This window comes from Phyllobates terribilis, unplaced genomic scaffold, assembly GCF_046119375.1.
Source record: "Phyllobates terribilis strain yellow unplaced genomic scaffold, ASM4611937v1 Scaffold_9__5_contigs__length_417890890, whole genome shotgun sequence".
Lineage (NCBI taxonomy): Eukaryota > Metazoa > Chordata > Amphibia > Anura > Dendrobatidae > Phyllobates > Phyllobates terribilis.
The window spans coordinates 355,866,972-355,885,799 of NW_027362769.1; the positions used below are offsets into that span (position 1 = coordinate 355,866,972).

At 42.6% G+C, this 18,828-nt stretch overlaps 1 long non-coding RNA gene across 1 annotated transcript in view; it reads right to left on the reverse strand.

Moving 5' to 3' along the window:
• The window catches only part of LOC141161008 (uncharacterized), a 104,320-nt gene extending 101,652 nt beyond the window's left edge, over positions 1-2,668 (reverse strand). Inside the window, exon 1 of the long non-coding RNA XR_012250611.1 lies at positions 2,314-2,668. This is a non-coding gene — a long non-coding RNA (uncharacterized lncRNA). The remainder of the gene's footprint in view (positions 1-2,313) is intronic.
• Positions 2,669-18,828: the final 16,160 nt, after the last annotated feature.

The following is an 18,828-nucleotide window of genomic DNA, read 5'->3' on the forward strand; positions in this document are numbered from 1 at the left end:
GCCACCATGCTCAGCCCAAAAGTCGCTGCCAGAGTGCCAATCTTGGAGGAAGCAACCAGAGAGCCAAGCCTAGATGGAGCTGCCAAAATGATCAGCCTAAAGAAAGTTGCAGAGTCACCAGCTGTAGAAAGTGGCCCTTGAGTGACTAGTTCTGAGCCAACCAGACTGAAATACAAAGTCCCACAGAGAGTTTGAGGTGCCTTCTGAGAAGTGCCCTTACAGTGGCACATGTAAATGTAAGGAGATGGCTGACCGATGGAGCAGGCTGGATGTACGTATAAGCCATGACAAAACCAGAGAAGTAAGAAAACAAAGCCAGAATCTTCAGGCAATGATAAGAGTCAAAACAATCAGAGGTCAGCAAATGCATAACACAAAGAATTAGGGCAGCAGATGTACAAGAAAATAACCAGGTTCAGGAATAACCTATAACTGGCAACAGGAGGCAGGAAGCTACAGATTTACATAGTGTGTGCCTGCCCAAGGCTCAGAGCATGGAGTTAAAGAAGCACACTCATGTAATTTTTTTTGTTAAATGTGTGTATATGTGCATGTAGTGTAGTGTAAGTGTGTTAATAAACTCACCTACCACCACTCTCTCTGGTGTCCTGCTCCATTTTTCTCCTCTTCTCAGTGACTTTACCCCTCTGCAGACTCTCCAGGTCACACTGCTCTCTGCGTGACCCAGAAGTGTCTTGTACAATGTAAGCCTATGTAGAGTCAGAATAAGACTCCATAGGCGTTCACTGCAAAAGAGACTTCTGACTCACTCATATAGTAAGCCGGCTAGACACAATTGCAGTGACGTCACTCAGAAGAGGAGAATAGCGGCGCTGAACACCTGAGAGAGTGGTGGTAGGTGAGTATATCAATACACTCATAGTACATTACATACACATATACACACAAAAATATACATGGAAGTACTTCTTTAATAAGATGACTATGCTCAAGATTTAAGCCCCATGCTCTCTGCCTAGACGGCACCACAAATCCCAGAAGATCAAACAGAGCTGCTGGACTGTCAACACGCTTTGCCCACAACAAAGGTGAGGCACTGATTGGCAACAAAAGCAGAGGCAGAGGGAGTGAGCATAGGCATGGATGTAACAGTCATGATGTTGTGAGGACTAACATTCATGAGAGGTGCCTTGGAAGCAGTAATTTGACTGTCAGCCAAAGAAGTTTGCACTGTCCTACTCCGGCTACCATGGACAGCCAATGTGAATGCCTGTTATGATACTGGCGTAGTACTGCTGGAAACCAGTGGCTGACGGAGCACAAGTAGGAACAGCGGTAGTAAAAGTGGTAGTAAAAGCTCTAGGAGATAGCAAGAAGTTGTAGGAAACAATCCTTAGATAAATTAGAACAGACTGGGTAAGAATGTTCAGGAGCTAGAGACTGAAGCTAAGCTAACAGCTAGACACAATACTCAAGCAATGAATGAGAGATCCATGTGGCTTTCAGTAGGCCCAAACAGGAAACAAGATGAGTTCCACAGGTTAAGAATTTGCCATCTTAGTAAAGGGCAATTGTAGAACACAACAGCAGCCTCCAGTGGTAAGGAGTGAAACTGCAGCACAATTATTATCAGGGTATTGCGAATTTTTTGCTCAAATCTACTATTTAAATATCTACACCTCTTATGAAAACCTATGTGTTTCCATGGGAACAGACTGCAAACATACACGGTGTAGTCAGATCCTGCATTGATACTACCTTCTGTCTACCCCTACTCCTTGTAGTCTTACCAAATGTATGCAAATGAACAGAAACAGACAACTGTTACAGAATATAACTGCATAATGTGACTACATTGGGGTTTGTTTGTAGTCGTTAATCATGGAGACACGTTGTTCTACATAGCAGTTGAAGAAACAAAATAATAGGAAATCAAGATTATTTGAAAAGCTGCTTCGTTAAATAAATAATAGTAATTAGTAATGAGCGAGTATGTTCGGTTAACCCTTTCGGCAAGTATGCTCGGGAGAGTACCGAGTATCTTCAGCGTACTCTGTGATATGTTTGAATCATTCCCATGTCCATGATTTGCGACTGTTTGGCAGCTTTAATACATGTGAGGAATGCTGGAAAAACAGGCATTCTTCACATGTATTAAAAATGTCAAACAGTCCCAAATCATGGACATGGGAATGATTCAAACATATCACCAAGTACGCTGAAGATACTCGGTACTCGCCCGAGCATACTCGCCAAAAGGGTTAACAGAACATACTCGCTCATCGCTAATAATAATAAAAAAATATATATACACATTTCAGCTAGAAGAGATGCATATAAAGGTGAACATACCCCTTTAAGAACAGCTTCTTCCATGGAGATTTATCCAAGTTCTCCTGTGAGTTGATTAACATTAACATGCCCCATCTCTCAATCGTCTCCCCAATGTTCTGTCTTTTTAAATCTGTGATTTTCCAAATTAATTTCTCTCAATGTTCCTAGCTGGCAGTAAGGTGATAAAGTAGAATGTATTTTGTCACATATACAATGTCAAGATAGGCGATCTTATGAAATAAAAAGTGCCTCTGAGCCCTCGGTTTCCTTAGCTCCAAGAAGTGATATTAAAGATACTGTCCTCTAAGAATGACACGAGTGTTAAGGAGATTTCCTATTACTTTCTCTTCTTCTCTTTTCTTGTCAACCGAGTGATTTAATAAATGTGTTAAAAAGGCAGAAGGAGGAAGCGGCAGCAGGTTACAGAATACATCTCATCAGACAGCTTGTTCTTCCATCCTCATGAAATACAGATTTTTTTTCTATTTAAAGTGAATGTTCACTTTTTAGCATCTTATGCGATTTAGGTGCAAACTTCTGCGCTCATTAATGTCTTAATATATCTTTATAGCAATCAAGGCTTCATTTTTCTAATACAAAGCGCCTTGCTTAAACATTGAGTCAAATGATAAAATTCTGACTGCCTGCAGCTACCACTAGGGGGAGCATATACCGCATGATTTTTTTTTAAACAGAATGCAGTTAGCTCCAACTAGTGGTGGCTGAAGAATTTCTTATTTTACTCAATGTCTACAAGAGAAATGGAGGTTTAACTGCCGTAAAGAACTATTAAGAAATTTAATAGCAGAGAATTGTAGAAATTTAATAGCAGAGACAAAAAATATTATTTCAGGGGGCATGTTGACTAATTTGTGTATCTTTGAAGAGAGTCTACATCTTCATTCGAAGAATCAATTTACACTGAAGGGGTTCTCTGGTAATAGAAAAAATAAAATATTATTATAAATAGAATCCTAAAAAACTTTAATTGGAAAACCACACTTCTTTTGTGTAGAAATGTCATCAATGTAGTAATATAGCTCCTGCTTGATTGCTGCAGATTCTATCTTTATGAATAATCTAATTCTCGAGCATAGAAACATTCATTAAAACATAAACTTTTAATAATATATTTAAAAGTTACAGTAACCCTGGATATACTAGCCAATTAATTGACAAACATTTTTTTCTTAGGTCCACAGTGGGTCTAAAGTTTTAGATAACCCCACTTGATAATTATAGGACCTATAAGTACCAGTTTACAAGGTATTGTCACCCCTTGTTCAACCAGAATAACTGACTTATAAAGTCACCTTAGTAAACAGTACCACAATAGATTAGGACGAACAAGAAAAGTGTCAAAGTGCAAATAAATGTGAAAAAAAGTGTTGATCTCACCCGTTACATCTGCAGAGGGTAACCATTATCAGACAGATTCTTCTGGACATCCAGGAGCCGCTGTAAAGGCCTATTTGCCCTCTGCATTTGCTCCTGCCCTAACAAGGGCAGTACCCAAGTATGGACTTTAAATTAAATGACCCAAAGAGCCTCCCGACTTGCTTCTTTTCTCAGTTTTGAGATGTCTTCAGGGGAGTGTACTCATTGGGGGAAAACACTACACATAGGAAACATGAGGTCCACATTGCTCTCTGTTTCCTAGAGCAGAATGGTGCCTCAGTGTCTCAAAGTGATTAGTGAAAAAATATAATAATAAAATAATAGAAAGATAAAATTGAAAAAAGAAGAGAAACCAACAGTGGTGGGTATTCTTTAGGGGGGAACAGAGTGCTTTCCTATCTGTGCAAAAAATAGGGTGATACCTACTTACTTCCCTTGCTTGTTTAAATAGACAGATTTTCCCTCCTGTTGGAGGAGTCCTACCTCACTTCTGTGGGTGGGATTTCCCATGTATCCAGACTCTCTGTTAGTTCTCTGTCTCCATTTAGTGTGGGCTCTCGATGTCTCATGTAAACTCCCACCACATCCTGGTAACCTTCGCTTCCATGCAGAGTCAACATTCCCGGTCCCCGCAACGTAATATCCAAGGGTGCGCTTGTAGTACATTGTAATAGTCACCTTGCAACACTGACAGGAACCTGTCCTAAAATGTTAATAGGACATGTACCTGTGAGCATGTTCAGAAGGCACTTTGAAACTATGACCAGATCACAGCAGCCCCTCAGCAGCCATAAAGTAAGGGAGTATTTTGGTGTGAGAAGTCCTCAGCACCCTTGGAATCTCCAGTATTAGATAAAAAAACAGAGTGGACAGCAGCACTCCTGGTATCTCCAGTATTAGATCAGATAACCATGCTGGGCAGCAGTATAAGCAGCTTCTTCTTACCTCAGCACCCCTATTATCTCCAGTATTAGATCAGATAGACAGTGTGGACAGTAGTGTGAGCAGCCTCTTCTTACCTCAGCACCACTGATATCTCCAGGATTAGATCAGATAGACAGGGTGGGCAGCAGTGTGAGCAGCCTCTTCTTATCTCATCATCACTGGTATCTCCAGTGTTCGATTAGATAGACATGTTGGAATGCAAGTGTGAGCGGCCTCTTCTTATCTCAGCACCCCTGGTATCTATAGTATTAAATCAGATGAGGTTGCTCACATGGCTGTCCACCCTTTCTTACCCCAGCACTCCTGGTTTCTCTAGTATTAGATCAGATAACCATGGTGGACAGCAATGTGAGCAGCCTCTTCTTAACCCAGCACTCCTGGTTTCTCCAGTATTAGATCAGATAGGCATGGAGTACAGCAGTGTGAGCAGCTTCTTCTTACCTCAGCATTAGTGGTATCTCCAGTGTTAGATCAGATAGACATGTTGGACAGCAGTGTGAGCGATCTCTTCTTATCTCAGCACCCCTGGTATCTCTAGTATTAGATCAGATAGGGTGGACAGCAGTGTGAGCAGCCTCTTCTTACCCCAGCACTCCTGATTTCTCCAGTATTAGATAAGATAACCATGGTGGGCAGCAGTGTGAGCAGCCTCTTCTTAACCATACACTCCTGGTTTCTCCAGTATTAGATAAGATAGACATGGTGTACAGCAGTGTGAGCGGCCTCTTCTTACCTCAGCACCCCTAGTTTCTCCAGTATTAGATCAGATAACCATGGTGGGCAGCAGTGTAAGCAGTTTCTTCTTGCCTCAGCACCCCTGTTATCTCTAGTATTAGATCAGATAGACAGTGTTGACAGAAGTGTGAGCAGCCTCTTTTTACCTCAGCACTACTGGCACTTCCAGTGTTAGATCGGATAGACAAGCTGGACAGCAGTGTGAGCGGCCACTTCTTACCTCAGCACCCCTGGTATCTCTAGTATTAGATCAGATAGACAAGGTGAACAGCAGTGTAAGAAGTCTCTTCTTACCTTACCAATATTATGTAAGACACATAGGGTGAACAGCAGTGTGAGCACCCTTTCCTTACCTCAGCATCCCTGGTATCTCCAGCATTAGATCAGATAGACAGGGTGGGCAGCAGTGTGAGCAGCTTTTTCATACCTCAACACTAGTGTTGAGTGATACCTTCTGATATCAGGAAATATCGGATCGGATTGGATCGGGCCGATACTCAAAAAGTATCGGATATCGCCGATTCCGATACTGGAAACCAATGCAAGTCAATGGGACACAAATATCGGAATGAAAATAAACCCTTTCTTTCGTTGTAGGTTAATTCTACATGAAGGAAAACAACTAAGAATAAGGTAGAATGTATTACATGAAAAGCCGGCAATTCAGCAGCGGCATACACCGATACCGACAATTTAGAACTGAAAGAATAGAGCTTAACACATAGATTAGATAGATAGAAACATGTCAGTCACATATATATGAAGTACAGTGACAGTGTTGCTTACTGTACTTGTCATTTAGTGTAAAGGATTTATTTAAAAAAATAATAGTGTTTTCATGCACCGTCTCTTTAAAAAAGCCGGCAAATTCAGCATCAGTACCCGACAATTTAGAACAGAAAGATAGAGCATCACACATAGATTTGATAGATAGAAACATGTCAGTCACATATATAATAAGTACAGTGATAGTGTTGGTTACTGTACTTGTCATTTAGTGTTAAAATAAAGGATTTCTTAAAAAAAAAATTGGCGTGGGGTTCCCCGTAATTTTAGTCTCTAGCGGAGGTTAAGCAGATGGCTTGGGCAGATGTTTAAAGCCTGGGAAGGGGGTAATACCCATGGAGCTTCCGAGGCTACTAATATCAGCCCCCAGCTGAATACCTAGCCTTTACTAGCTATTAAAATGGGGGACCCCCCCAAAAAAATGACTTGGGGTCCCCCCTATTTTAATAGCTAGCAAAGGCTAGGCAGACAGCTGGGGGCTGATATTAATAGCCCAGGAAGGGTGCCATGAATATTGGCCCCCTCCCAGGCTAGAAACACCAGCCGTCAGCCGCCCCTGAAATGGCGCATCCATAGGATGCGCCAATTCTGGCACTTAGCCTTGCTCTTCCCACTGCCCTGTAGCGGTGGCAGTGGGGTTATAGGGCTGGGGTTGATGTCAGCTTATAATGCCAGCTGACATCAAGCCCAGGTTAGTAATGGAGAGGCGTCTATAAGACACCCCCCATTACTAACCCCATAGTCAAAGTTAAAAAAAAACACAAACACCCAGAATAAAGTCCTTTAATTGAAATAAACACACAATTCTTTATTGTTCTAAATTAAACCATACTTATCATCACGCCCATTCCAGCTGAAGCCAACAATCTCCTGCAATAAAAGAAAAATAATAAAGCAACCTCATCCTTACCTTTCCATGGTTCCCAGGACAGCTTCAGCTCTGCTACATTGACATGACAGGCTGGATCGCAGCAGAAAGCTGCCATCTAGATTGCCATGCTGCTGACTCTGAGAAGCGCAGGCTTGCTTGCGCTCCTCAGTGTCTGGCTGTGATGGCATCCAGATGAGCCAAGTGCATGTTCAATGAACTCAGCTCACCTCATGCACGTCACTGACAGCGTGGGAGAATTCTCCTGTGCATGCGGTGAGCATGAGAGACTCGGCTCATCTGGATGCCGTCACAGCCTGACAGTGAGGAGCGCAAGCATGCCTGCGCTTCTCAGTGTCTGCGGCATTACAGGCTGGATGGCATCTTTCGGCTGCGGTCCAGCCTGTAATGTCAATGTAGCAGGGCTGAAGCTGTCCTGAGAACCATCGAAAGGTAAGGATGATGTTGGTTTATTATTTTTCTTTTACTGCAGGAGATCGTTGGCTTCAGCTGGAATGGGCGTGATGGTAAGTATGGTTTAATTTAGAACAATAAAGAATTGTGTGTTTATTTCAATTAAAGGTCTTTATTCTGGGTGTTGTGGTTTTTTTTAAATACTTTACTAGAAATTCATGGCGGTCATGTCTAATATTGGCGTGACCCCATGAATTTCGGGCTTAGGCCCAGCTGATAATGCCAAGCTGGCCCTAACCCCTTTATTACCCAGTGAGCCACCGCACCAGGGCCCTGGATGAGTTGGATACAGCGCCATTTTCCGGGGTGGCTGCGGACTGCAATTTGCAGTGGGGGGGGGGGGCCCCAGAAAGCTTGGGCCTCCCTGCGCTGCGGATTCCAGCCCCCAGCTGCCTAGTTTTACCTGGCTGGACACAAAAATAGGGCGAAGCCCCATGTATTTTTTTTTTTAATTATTTCATGAAATTCATGAAATAATTAAGAAAAAAAGGGCTTCCCTATAATGTTGTGTCAAACCAGGTACAAATAGGCAGCTGATGGTTGGGGCAGCCCGTTCCTGCCTGCTGTACCTGGCTGGACGCAAATATAGTGCGAAGCCCCACGTCAATTTTTTTTTAATTATTTAATGAAATAATTAAAAAAAAAGGGCTTCCCTATATTGTTGTGTCCGGCCAGGTACAAATAGGCAGCTGGTGGTTGGGGGCAGCCCGTTCCTGCCTGCTGTACCTGGCTGCACACAAATATAGTGCAAAGCCCCATGTCAATTTTTTTTTTATTATTTCATGAATTTCCTGAAATAATATGGATGCGCTATTTCTGGGGCGGCTGACGGCTGGTGTTTCTAGCCTGGGAGGGGGCCAATATTCATGGCACCCTTCCTGGGCTATTAATATCAGCCCCCAGCTGTCTGCCTAGCCTTTGCTAGCTATTAAAATAGGGGGAACCCCACGTCATTTTTTGGGGGTGGTCCCCATTTTAATAGCTAGTAAAGGCTAGGTATTCAGCTGGGGGCTGATATTAGTAGCCTGGGAAGCTCCGTGGGTATTACCCCCTTCCCAGGCTTTAAACATCTGCCCCAGCAGTCTGCTTAACCACCGCTAGAGACTAAAATTACGGGGAACCCCACACCAATTTTTTTTTCAATAAATCCTTTATTTTAACACTAAATGACAAGTACAGTAACCAACACTGTCACTGTACTTCTTATATATGTGACTGACATGTTTCTATCTATCTAATCTATGTGTGAAGCTCTATTCTTTCTGTTCTAAATTGTTGGGTACCGGTATATGCCGCTGATGAATTGCCGGCTTTTCATGTTTCACTGTGAGCACTGTTCCCATCGATTTTAGCAACCACTGTAATGCCACAACCACCATGGCTGTGGCATTAACGTCTTAAAAAAATATTAATTTCTGCTATTCCATTTAATTGTAATGTAAGGGAGATAATGTAATGTCAGCGCTTGAGCAGGAGAATTCTCCCACGCTGGGATGGCATTCTGATGACAGGCTGGATCGCAGCTGAGCGCTGCCATCCAGCTTGTCATCCTTCAGAGACACTGCAGAGCGCAGGCATTATGTGAACTTCCAATTCCGGTATTTGATATTGTAAAAGTATCGGAACTCAGTATCGGAACTCCGATACAGCGAATATCGGTCGATACCCGATATTTCAGTATCGGAATGCTCAACACTACTCAACACTAATTCTATCTCCAGTGCTAGATCAGATAGACAGGGTGGGCAGCAGTGTGAGCAGCCTCTTCTTACCTCAGCACCCCTGGTATCCCCAGTATTAGATCAGATAGACAGAGTGGACAGCAGTGTGAGAAACCTCTTTTTACTTTAGCACCACTGGTATCTTCATTGTTAGATCTGGTTTCCCATATTGATCTGGTACTTGTGGCTCTGATGAGGCTCGAAAGGGTTCTGTGCATGCGCACGAAACGTCATTGTGTCATGACAACACAATGTGCACCATGACCTTGAGCGGTCAAAGGGGAAGAGCAACAGCCATTGCTATAAGGAGAGAGATCTCTTACCTTATTGAGATGGCTGTCACTAATCCTCTTTGCTCATTACCTTTGCTTGCGGTCCTCTACATTTGGGTCTTTGTTTGATAAAGGTTGTGCTGACCGAAACATCACGTTAATAATACACCAAGGTGGATCACATGTATTGAATAAAACTTATCTTCATTCACTTTATTTTGGAGTGTCGGATTTCTCAATTTTTCATTACAACGGGGTTAGACCCTATCCGACCACCCGAGAAGAAACCTAAGAGTGCTGTATTTCGTACTATAGATGATATGACAGTTGATGGTGAGGACTGGAGGGTCAGGAGAGGTAATGTCACGGGTGTGTCAGAAGTGACAGACAGTCGCCCTGCAGTGGGTTGCAAGAGATCTCTATGTTTGGCATTTACAGACATCTTCTTAGAGGCTGTCTCTAGGACCCAGCGGCTACCTTCCTCTGGCTAATTAACACCCTGGCCTAAGTGTGTAAATACCTGCTGTGCTCCAGAGGGAGGTGCCAGCGATATTCATTACTCCTTGTGAAGGCTTAGCAAGAGCAGTACTTCTTCCTCTCTGGAGCTTGAGGACGTGTTTGTGTGGCACCCCAGGGGGTCTGGTTGCCACAGTGGTAGTAATACCATGTCTGGGAGCAAAACAGGAGTTTCCTGGTCAGGGAACGCACTACAACAACACCTCCTGCTCCAGACCAGAAAAGGGGAGGATCCTGCCCTATATAACTGGATCTGGAGGCGGGGTTAGCTCAGACAGAGACAGGGCTGTAGTCGAGTTGAGGACACAGGAGCAAGGAGCTGAGGACTGGAGCTGGCAGAGCTCGCCCTAGCCAGAGTACACACCGAGAACCGGACACCGGAGTCCGAGGCTGTGGGACCCTTCAAGCCCAGCAGCAGAAACTGCACGGCAGGAGATTGTAGGTCTCCTGGCCCAACAGAAGCCCGGAGGCTCAGCCACACAAAAGGACCAGTACCGCCACAGAGGAGCGAGGAATACACAGGATCCAAGTCACCAGCCATACGGGTGAGCAGCACGTCACACTCAGGGACGTGGGCTACAACACGACTATAAGCGGGATAGCCAAAGAGTTCAGTCAGTACGGCAGGCCTACAACTCCACCTGACCAGGGGAATTCTAGGATTGCTCCCAGACTGACCAGGCCCTCATCCCTAGCAAGTACTCCCGTTGGGGCCTATATAATTGTCACCAGTAAAGACCCCAGGACTACACTGCAAAGACTCCGTGTTATCATTACTGATCCAGGCACTATCACCACCATCATCCATACACGCTGCCCTGAAGCTACACCCTTCCTGTGGCGAGTTACACTACCTTGCTGCACATATCACCAGCTTCAGTGGACTGCTCCGCAGCGGCGGTTCCAAATAACCGCATTCCACAGGTGGCGTAGTCGGACTATTTAAACCAGATGCACATAGACTACCTTGGATTGACCGCCCTGGGTCACGGACCGGGTCACCGCCACGGTGACTACAACTCCCAGCATCTACTGGCCCGGCTCCGGGTGCCCCACGGCCCAGGGGGCGCGTCATTTGCATTTGTCTGTAGTCATCTAAAGCTAAGCAATTTCCCCCTGTTTGTCCTCCCTTGTTGTCTTTAATGTTCAGTGGGGATCGACTAGTGCTCATCTCCTCCCTTTCCTAGCCTTAGCCATACACCAGGGAAAGACAGGGTGAGGCACGCGTGCGGCAATTAGTGAAGATCCAATATAGGGTCGTTAGGGGAGACAGGGTGACAATAGACCAGCCTAGGAGGTCTTCACTCCCTCCTTTCCCTAGAGTCTGGGCTCCCTTTCCCTCTTCCCTTTGTGTGGCACTAAGTCCTTCCCATACTTTGTGTGACAGGTAAGCAGTAAGGTGAGTTGAAGTTTTTTTTTGTCTTTTGATGGCACTTAAAAGTTCAGAGAAATGGTGGCCACTCATATTTATTCTCTCATCTCTAGTCTTCAACCATATACAGTTCTATGAAATTTACTGTACTGTAATTGGAAAAGATCTCTTGAACCAATTCCTGTTTGTTCCAGACCTCCATGAATTCATGCACTTGGTGGTGATGACAGGAACGTGTCAGTAGAAGAGGGCTATTTTCTACATGCAGCATTAAACATCGAAAATGGAATATTCAAGTGATGTGTGGCGGTGCCCGCAGTAAACAAAGAGCCACGCAGGGTGACTTCTTCACGACTCAGTAGAAGCAGCATTCCTACACAAATTTCAACGGCTAAGGTTACAGAAAGCATTCATGTATTTTCCAGACCTCATCTGCTCTGACAAAGTAAATGATGCATATTATGTCAGACAACAGCATTGCATTATTGGATGTGGGAGAATCTCATTGCAGATTGTCTGGTTTTTAACCAAATGTCAGTCAAAGCGCTCTGACCGTCGTGTGAGAGCTTCCTCACGGCACAGATACCATAATGATAATTGTACAACAGATTGGGTGATAAATTATAATAATGGGGTATTATGATTCATTTACAGCAATTCTCCAATTCCTAGCAGTTTTATAAGATCTCTGCCTGCTGTCAATTATTAGTTTTTATTAGGACAGATAATAATCTGTTCTGGTTAGTTGATCCACTCACAAATTTAGGGGCACACATCCAAGTGTGGAGCTACATAGAGGTCAGAGGGGAAGGAGGATTTTGCTGATCTGTGTCAATGGTTCATTTCATCTATATCGAAATCAGTCCCGATACACCATGTGTTCCATCATCTCTTTCAAATAACATTCCTTCTCCCTGGCTGGCATTTGATTGTGCTAGGTAGATGCTTCTTTATGTTTAATTAATTATTTGCTTTTCCTCCAAGCCGGTCTTACCCAAGACCCATAGACTGCAAGGCAGAAACATTAACAGTGATCCACAGGCTGCAATGTTATGTTTAAGAGAAATTTCTCTGCCTAAAGATATAAATGGTATTCTTCTTTACAAGAAAATATTTTGAGATCTAGAAATGGATCTCGATTAGAGATGAGCAACACCTGAACTGTAAAGTTCGGGGATTGTACCGGAGACCTAGTGTCCGGTGGTGAACTCTGAATACGGACTTCTTCCGGAAGTCCGTTTTATTGTTTTGAGTTCGGATGTTGAGGAGAGAGAGAGCCCCCTAGTACTTACTACGACCATTTTACAGCACCAAAGTTTGGGTCCTCATTGACTTCTATGGGGTTCGGTTCAGGTTTACATTGGGGTATAGTTCTGGTACCCGAACCAAACTTTGAACTACAGTTTGCTCAAACTCGATGAACCCGAACATCCACGGGTCCACTCATTCCTAATCTCTATATACCACTACAATCTCTACATTCTTCTATATTATGGGTTAAAAAAAAGCTGAAAATAAAAGCCAGAGATTATTTTTCCCCATAAAGCTTTTTTAAGCCAATCTTACCCAATGCACATAGAATAGAAGGCAGAAACATTAACAGTGATCCACAGGCTGCACTGTTATGTATAAGAGAAATTTCTCTGCCTAAAGATATAAATGGTATTCTTCTTTTTTACAAGAAAATATTTTGAGATGTAGAAATGGATCTCGATTAGAGATGAGCGACACCTGAACTGTAAAGTTCAGGGATCGTACCGGAGACCTAGTGTCTGGTGGTGAACACTGAAAACGGACTTCTTCTGGAAGTCCGTTTTATTGTTTGGAGTTCGGATGCTGAGGAGAGAGCCTCTTAGTACTTACTACGACCATTTTACAATAGCAAAGTTTGGATCCTCATTGACTTCTATGGGGTTCGGTTCTGGTTTAAAGTTGGGGTAGAGTTCTGGTACCCAAACCAAACTTTGAACTAAAGTTTGCTCGAACTCGATGAACCCGAACATCCACATGTCTGCTCATTCCTAATCTCGATATACCACTACAATCTCTACATTCTTCTATATTATGGGTTAAAAAAAAGCTGAAAATAAAAGCCAGAGATTATTTTTCCCCATAAAGCTTTTTTAAGCCAATCTTACCCAAGGCACATAGAATGGAAGGCAGAAACATTAACAGTGATCCACAGGATGCACTGTTATGTATAAGAGAATTTTCTCTGGCTAAATATATAAAAGGTAATCTTCTTGTTAACAAGAATAATACTTTAGTATGTAGATATAGATCTCGATATACCACTACATCTCTACATTCTTCCATATTGTGGGTTAAAAAAAAAAACGGAAATAAAGCCATAGATTTTCTTTCCCCATAAAGCATTTTTAAGCCGGTTTTATCCAGGACCTATAGAATGGAAGTCAGAAACATTAACAGTGATCCACAGGCTGCACTGTTATGTATAAGAGTATTTTTTCCTGTCTAAAGATATAAATTATATTATTCTTCTTTACAAGAAAACTACTTTTGTATGTAGAAATGGATATCGATAAAGCCAGAGATTATTTTTCCCCATAGAGATTTTTTTCTTAAAAAAAGGAGCAAAAACAATTAATGATAATTTTTGTAATACATGTTTTTGAAAATAAATGTAACAAACCTGTAAATAGCACAAAAATATTTGGTGTCCCTTTAATTGTAGAAACCATAGATGAGTGAATGTGCCAAAATTCACAAATATTTGATACAATTTGGAGAGGAAATTCACATCAAATTTATGCAATGCAAATTAAATATACTTTATTATGTTTTTCCTACAAGCCGATCTTACCCAGGACCTGCAGCATAAAAGGCAGATACATTAACAGTATCCTGCCACCAATGTATGTAGGTGAGATGTGTCTGATGGATGTGAACACGGATCTCTTCACAAGCAATATCAGATAGTGTTACTCGCTAACCTTTACTCCCATGCTTGACCAGCTGCATGTGGTAAATCCAGGAAGGACGATGCAGTAATGAACTTTACCTTATTTTATTAACAGTACTTTGGTAAGATGAGGTAAGATGTCAGGGAAGATGAGATGAAGATGAGGTAGAATATGGAGGTTGGAGGATAGAAGTAACAGGAGAATCCGCTCTTCACTCCTGATGCACGTGCTGCCTAGATGGCACTGACCAAAAAGAAAGGGTGTGGGGAAAAAGTTACAGAGAGAGAGAGATGCATTGTGGGAATTAAAACTTCAGAACACGAAAGCATATAATAACAATAACCAGTAAAGGACAACAAACACTGTATTGATCATATCTATATATGATAAATGAATGAATTAGGACATATAGCATTAGGCAAATGTCCCTGCAATGGCTGAAATCCTCTGCAGATGATTAGCTGAACAGCACAAACAGTGAGCCACAGGCTGTACTGTTATGTATAAGAGAATTTTCTGTGCCTAATCGTATAAATTGCATTCTTCTTTACCACAATATGATTTTGGTACGTAGAGATAGATTTCTATATACCACTAAATCTCTAGATTCTTCTATATTATGGATTCAAAAAAGCTGAAAAGTAAAAGCTAGAGATTATTTTTTTACCCATAAAATTGCTATCTATTAATAGAGGAGAGAAAAAACATTTAAAACTAAAATTTTTTGTAATACATGCTTTTTTAAATAAATATAACAAAATGTACATAAAATGTATTTGATGCAAATCAAATGTGTTTTTATTATGCTGTGGAATTTCTGTGTACCCTAGAGCCAGAGCATAATAAAATGAATACTTATTTCTTCCTGGATAAAATATTACTACTTTCAAATACAGCGCCCCCTTGACCTTTAGACTGTGTCTGGTACTGCAGCTAAGCTCCTTTGACTTGAATGGGGGTAAAGGAACACAATATAATTCCATTGCTTCTTCTATTTTTCATCTTTTGATATGAAGCACAGCTGTCACAGTCTGCAAGAGCTTAAAAATCATCGCACTATTAAAATATGATACAGTCGGAGAAGCGATAAACATCTCAATAATCAAAATGCCTTTATCTCCGGGGTAATAATCAATGCGAATCCATCACTTGGGTCTTATGCAGAGTATTTTAATTATGTGGGATTGTTCTGGATGATCCTTCACCCCGATGTAAAGGGGGTAAGAATGCAATAAAACCTGTTTAGATGAATTGCATTGCATATGTATTAGGCACTTCACTGCCAACGTCTCATAAGGGCTCCGATGTGGCTTGTGATTATTATGATTGGAGTTGTGATTAAAATCACTAGCAAGTCACTGATTGTGATTTCTTCTCCTCCACGGGGAAGACAGGACTTTGTCTGAAAAAATTCTATGAGTAGATAACAGAACTAAGTTTAAAAAAAAGAAGCATTAAGTGAGATATTTCTATACTTACTAGCCTCCTGTCTATAAAGGCAGATTGGACAACTACAAAGGGGCCTATGGAATCCCAGCAAGGAAATTCTTCCATTTTTCTTATTGAGAGTGTTTTACCTGCAGTCACCACTAGGGGAGCTCACTGCATCCAGGCTTTCAATAAATCTGCACACAATATCTCCACCTAGTGGTGACTGCAGGCATGGAAAATATTATTATTAAATTCCATGTAATGAAAAGCAGGGGATTTGGAGCTCTAACACCTAATGTATATTATATATATATATAAATATATATATATATATATATATATATATATATACATTTACAGTACAGACCAAAAGTTTGGACACACCTTCTCATTTAAAGATTGTTCTGTATTTTCATGACTTTGAAAATTGTACATTCACACTGAAGGCATCAAAACTATGAATTAACACATGTGGAATTATTTACTTAACAAAAAAGTGTGAAACAACTGAAAATATGTCTTATATTCTAGGTTCTTCAAAGTAGCCACCTTTTGCTTTGATGACTGCTTTGCACACTCTTGGCATTCTCTTGATGAGCTTCAAAAGGTAGTCACCGGAAATGGTCTTCCAACAATCTTGAAGGAGTTCCCAGAGATGCTTAGCACTTGTTGGCCCTTTTGACTTCACTCTGCGGTCCAGCTCACCCCAAACCATCTCGATTGGGTTCAGGTCTGGTGACTGTGGAGGCCAGGTCATCTGGCATAGCACCCCATCACTCTCGTTCTTGGTCAAATAGCCCTTACAGAGCCTGGAGGTGTGTTTGGGGTCATTGTCCGCAAACCGGATGGAATAGCATGCCACTGCAAGATGCTGTGGTAGCCATGCTGGTTCAGTATGCCTTCAATTTTGAATAAATCCCCAACAGTGTCACCAGCAAAGCACCCCCACACCATCACACCTCCTCCTCCATGCTTCACGGTGGGAACCAGGCATGTAGATTCCATCCGTTCACCTTTTCTGCGTCACACAAAGACATGGTGGTTGGATCCAAAGATCTCAAATTTGGACTCATCAGACCAAAGCACAGATTTCCACTAGTCTAATGTCCATTCCTTGTGTTCTTTAGCCCAAACAAGTCTCTTCTGCTTGTTGCCAGTCCTTAGCAGTGGTTTCCTAGCAGCTATTTTACCATGAAGGCCTGCTGCACAAAGTCTCCTCTTAACAGTTGTTGAAGAGATGTGTCTGCTGCTAGAACTCTGTGTGGCATTGACCGGGTCTCTAATCTGAGCTGCTGTTAACCTGCGATTTCTGAGGCTGGTGACTCGGATAAACTTCTCCTCAGAAGCAGAGGTGACTCTTGGTCTTCCTTTCCTGGGGCGGTCACTCGTTTTTCTTTACTTAGCTGCTTTTTTCTTGCCATAATACAAATTCTAACAGTCTATTCAGTAGGACTATCAGCTGTGTATCCACCTGACTTCTGCACAACACAACTGATGGTCCCAACCCCATTTATAAGGCAAGAAATCCCACTTATTAAACCTGACAGGGCACACCTGTGAAGTGAAAACCATTTCCGGTGACTAACTTTTGAAGCTCATCAAGACAATGCCAAGAGTGTGCAAATCAGTCTACTTTGAAGAACCTAGAATATAAGACATATTTTCAGTTGTTTCACACTTTTTTTTTAAGTATATAATTCCACATGTGTTAATTCATAGTTTTGATGCCTTCAGTGTGAATGTACAATTTTCAAAGTCATGAAAATACAGAAAAATCTTTAAATGAGAAGGTGTGTCCCACCTTTTGGTCTGTACTGTATATATATATATATATATATATATATATATATATATATATATACATACATACACTGCTCAAAAAAATAAAGGGAACAGTTAAACAACAGAATACAACACCAAGTAAATCAAACTTCTGTGAAATCAAACTGTCCACTTAGGAAGCAACACAGATTGACAATCAATTTCACATGCTGTTGTGCAAATGGAATAGACAATAGATGGAAATTATTGGCAATTATCAAGACACATTCAATAAAGGAGTGGTTCTGCAGGTGGGGACCACAGACCACATCTCAGTACCAATGCTTTCTGGCTGATGTTTTGGTCACTTTTGAATGTTGGTTGTGCTTTTACACTCGTGGTAGCATGAGACGGACTCTACAACCCACAGAAGTTGCTGAGGTAGTGCAGCTCATCCAGGATGGCACATCAATGCGAGCTGTGGTAAGAAGGTTTGCTGTGTCTGTCAGTGTAGTGTCCAGAGGCTGGAGGTGCTACCAGGAGACAGGCCAGTACACCAGGAGATGTGGAGGGAGCCGTAGGAGGGCAACAACCCAGCAGCAGGACCGCTACCTCCGCCTTTGTGCAAGGAGGAAAAGGAGGAGCACTGCCAGAGCCCTGCAAAATAACCTCCAGCAGGCCATAAATGTGCATGTGTCTGCACAAATGGTTAGAAACCGACTCCATGAGGGTGGCATGAGGGCCCGACGTCTACAGATGGGGGTTGTGCTCACAGCCCAACACTGTGCAGGACGCTTGGCATTTGCCACAAAACACCAGGATTGGCAAAGTCGCCACTGGTGCCCTGTGCTCTTCATAGATGAAAGCAGGTTCAAACTGAGCACATGTGACAGATGTGACAGAGTCTGGAGACGCCGTGGAGAGTGATCTACTGCCTGCAACATCCTTCAGCATGACCGGTTTGGCAGTGTGTCAGTAATGGTGTGGGGTGGCGTTTCTTTGGAGGGCCGCACAGCCCTCCATGTGCTCGCCAGAGGTAGCATGACTGCCATTAGGTACCGAGATGAGATCCTCAGACCCCTTGTGAGACCATATGCTGGTACGGTTGGCCTTGGGTTCCTCCTAATGCAGGACAATGCCAGACCTCATGTGGCTGGAGTGAGTCAGCAGTTCCTGCAAGATGAAGGTGTGGCACCCCAGGGGTCTGGTTTCCACAGTAACAGCAGTGTTATGTCTGAGAGCAGGTGGGAGGTCTCTTGGTCAGGAATCCTATGCATGCCACACCTCCTGCTCAGTCCTGGGAGGGGAAGGACTTCCCCTATATAAACCT